The sequence below is a fragment of the Pelobates fuscus genome, chromosome 4 (assembly GCF_036172605.1).
Source record: "Pelobates fuscus isolate aPelFus1 chromosome 4, aPelFus1.pri, whole genome shotgun sequence".
Lineage (NCBI taxonomy): Eukaryota > Metazoa > Chordata > Amphibia > Anura > Pelobatidae > Pelobates > Pelobates fuscus.
The window spans coordinates 228,610,017-228,618,966 of NC_086320.1; positions in this window are offsets into that span (position 1 = coordinate 228,610,017).

An 8,950-nucleotide genomic window follows, 5' to 3' on the forward strand; every position below is an offset into this window, starting at 1 on the left:
TCCACATCCCGGATACGGCAGTGTCACGCCGTCTTGGGTTTGACTTGCTTGAAAGCAGAGAGTCACACCGGACAAGCACTCCTGTCCGCCCTGAACGCACAGGTGGAAAAGTGGCTGACTCCGCAGCAACTGGATATCGGCAAAGTGGTGTGTGACAACGGAAAAAATTTGATAGCGGCATTGAAGTTGGGCAAGTTGACACATGTGCCGTGCATGGCACATGTGTGTAATCTGATCGTACAACGCTTTGTGCATAAGTACACAGGCTTACAGGACGTCCTGAAGCAGGCCAGGAAGGTGTGTGGCCATTTCAGGCGTTCCTACACGGCCATGGCTCACTTTGCCGATATCCAGCGGCGAAACAACATGCCAGTGAGGCGCTTGATTTGCGACAGCCCTACACGTTGGAATTCAACACTCCTAATGTTCGACCGCCTGCTCCAACAAGAAAAAGCTGTTAATGAATATTTGTATGACTGGGGTGCTAGGACAGCCTCTGGGGAGCTGGGAATTTTTTTGCCACGTTACTGGACGCTCATGCGCAATGCCTGTAGGCTCATGCGTCCTTTTGAGGAGGTGACAAACCTAGTCAGTCGCAGTTGTGTGTGTGCGTGTGTATGGCTGTCTGCCTGTGTGTGTGTGTGACAGGGTGAAGATTTCTTGCACATGGGTGTGACAGGGTGAAGATTTCTTGCACAGGGCGCCCAAAGGCCTAAGGCTGGCCCTGCGCATGGGTCAGTGGCTCTGCACCAGACTTCCCTCCAATTGATCAAAGTTAAAGGATTTCAAGTGGACTGATTACAATTACAGGGCCTCTAAAGAGTTCTGTATTGTTATTTGTCGTCACTACCTTCCCGCGTCGGGAGTGGGTCATTTGCGCCCCTGCTGCCTTCCTTGCATGTGGTAGCTGTTTGTCAGGGATTTGTCAATCCATATCTGCCAAGTGACCCTATGTGGGGGGAACAGTCCCTATTCTGCTCTGTGTCAGTGTGTATCAGGGGTTTTGAGGACAGGTGTCAATCCATATCTGCCAAGTGACCCTATGTAGGGGGAACAGTCCCTATTCTGCTCTGTGTCAGTGTGTATCAGGGGTTTTGAGGACAGGTGTCAATCCATATCTGCCAAGTGACCCTATGTAGGAGGAACAGTCCCTATTCTGCTCTGTGTCAGTGTGTATCAGGGGTTTTGAGGACAGGTGTCAATCCATATCTGCCAAGTGACCCTATGTAGGGGGAACAGTCTCTATTCTGCTCTGTGTCAGTGTGTATCAGGGCTGGGCTTTGAGGACAGGTGTCAATGTTAGGTGATTTCTGCCCTTTATGGATTAAAAGCAGACTCTGCATCAACTGTGCAATTTTCCATGGGAGTTTTGCCATGGATCCCCCTCTGGCATGCCACAGTCCAGGTGTTAGTCCCCTTGAAACAACTTTTCCATCACTATTGTGGCCAGAAAGAGTCCCTGTTGGTTTTAAAATTCGCCTGCCCATTGAATTCAATGGCGGTTCGCGCGGTTCGCCGGTTCGCGAACATTTGCGGAAGTTCGCGTTCGCCGTTTGCGAACCGAAAATTTCGGGTTCGCGACAACACTATTCTTATTTAATGCCTATTATATTTTCACAAGTGTCACATAGTTAGCGAATATATAATGTATTTAGTGAATGCCCTTTTTGAAACTTGGTGAAACAGAGTGAATAGTTTTATCTTATGTGTTGATCCAAGTAAAAAAAAAATATATGTTAATTGCATGTAATATCTTAAGCAATGTTTTTATCTGATTTACCTAAGATTATAATAAAAAAAATCCACCAGATTTGAACCTGGATTGGCAGCACAAACCATTAATCTACAAGGGGACTCACAAGTTAGCAGAGTTTAGTAATAATACTAGTACTATGTGTGGCTGCTATTACTTGTTACTTTGACATACTACAGAAACCGTGTGCGCCTTCTAGAAATTCCAAAGCTCAATGAATTCAAGCGTGGTACTGTGATAGGATGCCACTTTTGCAATAAGTCAGTTCGTGGAATATCTAGCAGGGATGACATTTCACAGTCAACTGTAAGTGGTATTATTGGAAAATGGAAGCGTTTAGGAACAGTAGCAACTCATAACAGTCTGGGGAATTCCAGCATAACTGAGCACAAAGCAAGGTCCATAAAGACATGGTTGGATGAAAGAACTTGACTTTCCTGCACAAAGCCCTGACCTCTACCCCATCAAACACATTTGGTATGAACTGGATCTGAGATTGTAAACCAGGCCCTTTCGTACAACATCAGTGCCTAATCTCAAATGATCTACTGTATGAATGGGCAAATATTCCCACAGAAACATTACAAAATCTTGTGGAAAGCCTTCCCAGAAGACTGCAAAGAGGGGACCAACTACATACTAATGTTTATGTATTGAGAATATGATGCCATAAAAGTCCATTTTGGTGTGATGGTCAGTTGTCCATATAGTGTAGGTCCACTTGAGGACTGGCTTGGCCTTATATTGCCATTGAGAGGATCATAATAAAAAATAAAAATCAGATGGCAGCAGCAGTATATGCATGCCTGGGTATGCATGAGATGAGTGAAAGATACACTCCTACATAGCAACTACTTGTGGCTACTATCCTGAGATTAGGGGACTAGCAATGCATATTACATTTTTTACAGCAAAGTGTGGCAGTAGATATTAGCTGCCTTATTACAGGGTCCCTCTTGGCAATGTATTTTTTTAATTTAACAGTGATCTACATAGTTACATAGGCTTAAAGGAGGATGCGTGTTATACGTTGCTGTGTTATACAAAAGAAAAAAAGAAAAAAGTTTGAAGCTCGTTTTAACCCCTTAAGGACCCAGCTTCAAAAGCTTGGCTTGCACTTAATGACACAAGCAATTTTTTTATTTTTTGTTGTTTGCGTTCAACTGCAATTTGCATTTTACTAATTTATTGCACTGACACATATTATATCCATTTTTATTTTTAAAAAAAAAAACAGAAAGGGCTTTAATTTGATGTAACATTTTTTATACACACTTATTTATTATAAAAAAAATACAGAAAAATGCAAAATATGAGTTTTTGCAATAATAATGTCTGCATAATTAGTGCTTAATAGCCATAAAAGAAAACAAAATTGCCACACAAAAAATATATATTTATATAAAGTAGACATCACAGGCTATTTACCTGAGGTTATTTTGACACTTTCTACGTAGCCATTTCACCGCCAATCTCTGCTAAATATTGGAGTAAAATTTTGTTTTTTGGGGTTTTGACACACAAAGTTATAACAAAGTACTTCTCGTGTGTATTTTGTAGAGTTGGTGTGTGCTAGGCATGTGCATGGGGAAAATTTTCGGTTCGGCATTCCGAAATTCGGGACTTTGGCAATGCGGGTCTTCGGCACTTCGGTTAGGCACTTCAGCACTTCGGAATTTCGGAACTTCGGAATTTCGGCACTTCGCCGCTTCGGGACTTCTCTAGCAGCCGCTTAGTAGATAACTCCCTAATTCCCATGGTATTAGGGAGTTATCTACCAAAAAGCTGAAAGACCTAAATTGGTCTTTCAGCCAAATTTACTAATACTAAGTAAAAAATACTTAGTATTAGTAACTTTTGCCCCTACTCACTATACCGCGAGTAGGGGTATGTCTATTAAACAGTGAGCAGCCTGTGACCTAATGTCCTCCCCCTTGGCCCCCACCCCTGAGCGGTGGGTGGGGGCCCTAAATACCAATAAGGGGGGACCTATTGTTCTCCCCCTTGGCCCCCACCCCTGAGCAGCGGGTGGGGGCCCTAAATAAAAAAATAACCCCCCCTCCCCCAGGTGACTAGGGGTCCCCAAATCTAATTTAGAATAGGGGGGACCTAATGTCATCCCCCAGGCCCCCACCCCTGAGTGGTGGGTGGGGGCCCTAAATACTAATAAGGGGGGACCTAATGTCCTCCCCCCTGGCCCCCACCCCTGAGCGGTATGTGGGGGCCCTAAATACCAATAAGGGAGGGGCCTATTGTTCTCCCCCCTGGCCAGGGGCGGGCTGGGAAGGGGGGCAGGGAGGCAATTGCCCCCCAGGCCGCCCTAAACCCAGGGCCGCCCACACCCAGCAAAAAAAAGAAAAATCTGAATCCCCTGCTTCTGGCTGAGGAGTCAGATTTTTCAACTTACCTCACTCTTCCTGCAGTCTGCAGTCAGTGGAGTCGGCCGGCCTCTCCTGATGATGTCAGGAGGAGGGGGCGTGACTTCCACTGCTCTTCTCACAGGATTGCTGGGGAGTCTGGGAGAAGAGCAGAGGAAGTCACGGCCCCTCCTCCTGACATCATCAGGAGAGGAAGACTTCACTGGCTGCTGCTAGTTGCTGCTCCTGTTGGCTGCTGTCCACCCCTCCCTGGCCTAAGGTAAGACTCAGGGAGGGGGGAAATACACTTTAGTGTTTTTTTTTATTCCCCTCCTCAGCCCTGTCCCCTTAGTCAGCCCCTGCCCCCTCCTCAACCCCTGTCACCCTTCCTCAGCCCCTGTCACTCTTCCTCAGCCCCTGTCCCCTTAGTCAGCCCCTGTCCCCCCTCCTCAGCCCCTGTACCCCCTCCTCAGCCCCTGTCCCCTTAGTCAGCCCCTGTCCCCTCCTCAGCCCTGTCCCCATCTCAGCCCCTGTCCCCACCTCAGCCTTAGTCAGCCCCTGTCCCCACCTCAGCCTTAGTCAGCCCCTGTCCCCACCTCAGCCCCTGTCCCCACCTCAGCCTTAGTCAGCCCCTGTCCCCACCTCAGCCCCTGTCCCCTACCTCAGCCCCTGTCCCCCCTCCTCAGCCCCTGTCCCCCTAGTCAGCCCCTGTCCCCCTAGTCAGCCCCTGTCCCCTTAGTCAGCCCCTGTCCCCTTGATCAGCCCCTGTCCCACCCTTTCCCTGCTCCTTTCCCCCCTCTCAGCTCCTGCCCCCTTCCTCAGCCCCATGCCCCCCACCACAGCCCCATAACATCCCCACTACAGCTCCTCTCCCCCAATTGCAACCCATATTACCCACACCACAGCCCCTTACCCAAATTGTAGCCATCAACTTGCTTCAGCCCCTATCCCCCCGTACATTTCCTAAACCCCCAATTACAGCTTATACCCTCCACTACCACCCCCTGTCCCCCACTACAGCCCTGTCCCCTTACTCAGCCCCTGTCCACTGGTTTTAAAAGTGTAAAGTTTGGGTGTGAGTGTCAGTATGTCTGTCAGTCAGTATGTCTGTGTCAGTCAGTATGTCAGTATGTCTGTGTGTGTGTGTGTGCGCATCAGTATGTCTGTGTGTGCGTTAGCAGGGGCGGACTGACCAGTCGGGCACTTCGGACATGGTCCGAGGGCCCGGCTGGGAGGGGGGCCCGCCGCCAGAGCCGCCATCAGGGGGCCCGGCGGCAGGGCCGGATTGCCCCACCGCGGCCTCGGCATCTGTGCATGTAAGTGCCACCGGGTGGCCGGTCCGGTGGCACACTGAAGGGGCCGGGTACATGCTGGAGCCGCCGGGCCGGGTGGCAGCCTCGCCGGTCCGGCGGCACTCCTGTCAGGCTGTCAGTAACGCTGAGGACGGAAGGAGGGGAGGAGGGGAGGAGCATGTCTCTCTCACATGCTCCTTTGCGGTTCCCACAATTCCCAGCACAGGATGTGGGAACCGCAAAGGAGCATGTGAGAGAGAGATGCTCCTCCCCTCCTTCCGTCCTCAGCGTTACTGACAGCCTGACAGGAGTGCCGCCGGACCGGCGAGGCTGCCACCCGGCCCGGCGGCTCCAGCATGTACCCGGCCCCTTCAGTCTTCTCTTGGTAAATGGGAGGGGGAAAAATAAAACAGAGAGGGGGAAAAGATAGAGGCAGGGGAAGAAACAGACAGTGGGAAAATAGAGAGACAGGGGGAGGGGAAGGAAAGAGACAGAGGGGGGGGGAGAGAGTGACACAGGGAAAGGAGGGAGAAATAGACAGGGGGGAGAGTGAGACACAGGGGGAGAAAGAAGGGGAATAGAGAGATGGTGGAGGGGGGAGAAAGAGACAGAGGGGAAGAGAGATGTGGGGTAGAGAGAGACACAGGGAAAGGGGGGAGAAAAAGACAGGGGATGAGAGATGTGGGGTAGAGAGAGCCACAGGGAAAGGGGGGAGAAAGAGACAGAGGGGAAGAGATATGTGGGGTAGAGAGAGACACAGGGAAAGGGGGAGAAAGAGACAGGGGACGAGAGATGTGGGGTAGAGAGAGACACAGGGAAAGGGGGGAGAAAGAGACAGGGGACGAGAGATGTGGGGTAGAGAGAGACACAGGGAAAGGGGGAGAAAGAGAGAGGGGATGAGAGATGTGGGGTAGAGAGAGACACAGGGAAAGGGGGGGAGAAAGAGACAGAGGGGACGAGAGATGTGGGGTAGAGAGAGACACAGGGAAAGGGGGAGAAAGAGAGAGGGGATAGGAGATGTGGGGTAGAGAGAGACACAGGGAAAGGGGGAGAAAGAGACAGAGGGGACGAGAGATGTGGGGTAGAGAGAGACACAGGGAAAGGGGGAGAAAGAGAGAGGGGATGAGAGATGTGGGGTAGAGAGAGACACAGGGAAAGGGGGGGAGAAAGAGACAGAAGGGACGAGAGATGTGGGGTAGAGAGAGACACAGGGAAAGGGAGGAGAAAGAGACAGAGGGGACTAGAGATGTGGGGTAGAGAGAGACACAGGGAAAGGGGGGAGAAAGAGACAGAGGGGACGAGAGACACAGGGAGAAAGGAGAGAGACCCACAAGGGGAGGGGGAGAAAGAGGCAGAGGGGGAAGAGAGACTGGGAAGGAGAGGGGAGACATGGACACAGAGGAGCAGTGAGGGGGAGAAAGAAACATACAGAGGGACTGGGGGAGACAAAAAGGCACACAGTAGGGCTGTATATATAATTGGTGGATCGCCCCAGCCGATCTCTCTCCCCGGTCTGCAGGCACCGTGCGGGCAGCTGGCAGGGAGGGAAGAAGAGAGGACCCGGGAGCTTAGCCTGCAGCTTCTCTGGGTCCTTCTCACGCAAGCACAGAGCGTTGCCGCAGTTACCACGGCAACGCTCCGGCTCTCGCAAGAGTGAACTCTAGCCCTGGAGCTACGGGCTAGAGTTCACTCTCAACACTGCGACCACCAGGGATTCCTGGTGGTCGTAGTAGTGAGAGTGAACTCTAGCCCCATACAAACACTGCCCCCCCACACACACACCATACACATTCACTCACTGCCCCCCATACACACACACTGTCCCCACACACACCCTACACATTTACACACATTGCCTCACACACACACATACACAGACCCCCATACACAGCCCCCCATACTAACATTGCCACACACACCCTATATGTTCACACACACACACACACACACACACACTGAACCTTTCACACACACTGCACCCCTCACACATTGCACCACTGCTCCTATACCCTACTACAGCCCCATATCCCAGCAGACCCCAGGTAAGTTTTCAAACTGTTCTTAAACGGTTTGACTACTTACTCTGGGAGGGGGTCCTGGCCCTCCTGGCACCATAACCACTACACAGAGCAGCAGTGGTTATTGTGCATGGATTATTTCTTTAAATAATCTACAAGTGCCCCCGTAGCCAGCCAGCCAGCCCACAAGCCAACCAAGCCACCAGTTAGCCAGCCCACAGGCCAGCCAGGCCAGCAGCCAGCCACAGGCCAGTAGCCAGCCCACAGACTTACAACAAGCCACAGGCTTACAGCCAGCAAGCCCACAGCCTGCCGGCAGTAGCCAGCAAGTCCACAGCCTGCCGGGAAGCCACAGCCTGCCAGCCGCAGCCAGCAAGCCCACAGCCTTCCAGCAACAGTAATTAAGGTAGGATGAGCCAACTTGGCCTAGGTATCAGCAAGCTATGTTGTGTTGCTATATTGTAAATAGGAACCAGAGTGTTGGAGAGACCCCCCTCCAGGCCCCCATTAGACTCCATTGTAGTCTCTAATGGGGCTCGAGTAGATTCTTTCTAACACTCTCTAAATAACACTGAGATAGCCTCTGCTAGAAAGACCCCCCCCCCCTCCATGGCCCATTAGCCCTCAATTGTAGTCTCTACTGGGGCCTTGAGGGGATTATTGCACTTTTGTTCCTTGTGTCTAAAGATTGTGTAGGGTGTGGCTGGAGGCGGGACAAGGGTGGGGCTTGCTACGGAGCATGGGTGGGGCCTGTAAGGGGGCCCTTGATTTATTTTGCCCGTGGGCCCTGAGGGTTCTCAGTCCGCCCCTGTGCGTTAGTATGTCAGTATGTCTGTGTGTTTGCGCATCAGTATGTCTGTGTGTGCATCAGTATGTCTGTCTATGTGTGTGCCAGTATGTCTGTCTGTGTGTGTGTCAGTATGTCTGTCTGTGTGTGTGTCAGTATGTCTGTCTATGTGTGTGCAAGTATGTCTGTCTATGTGTGTGCAAGTATGTCTGTGTGTGTGTGCCAGTTTGTCTGTGTGTGTCAGCCAGTATGCCTGTGTGTGTGTGTGTGTGTCGTGTGTGTGTCAGTATGTCTGTCTGAGTCAGTATGCCTGTAACAGTGTGTCTTTCTGTGTGTGTCTGTGTGAGTACCAGTATGTATCTCTGTGTGTGTGTCAGTATGTCTTTGTGCAAGTATGTATCTGTGTGTGTGCCAATTTGTCTGTGTCAGCCAGTATGCCTGTGTGTGTCAGTATGTCTGTCTGTCTGAGTCAGTATGCCTCTAACAATGTGTATTTCTGTGTGTGTCTGTGTGCCTGTCAGTGAGTGTGTGCGTGTGCCTGTCAGTGTGTGTGTGTTTTTTAGTGTGTGCCAAATCAGCAAGTGTGTGTGCCTGTCATTGATTGTCTGTTTAGGTGACTGCTTCCCCCCTCCCACACACACACACACACACTTTCAATCACATGGGAAAGGTGTTTTTACTCTCCTCTTGGTGCAATGGGCCACTTGACTGGATTTGCCCCCCAGGCCTAAGGCTGCCAGCCC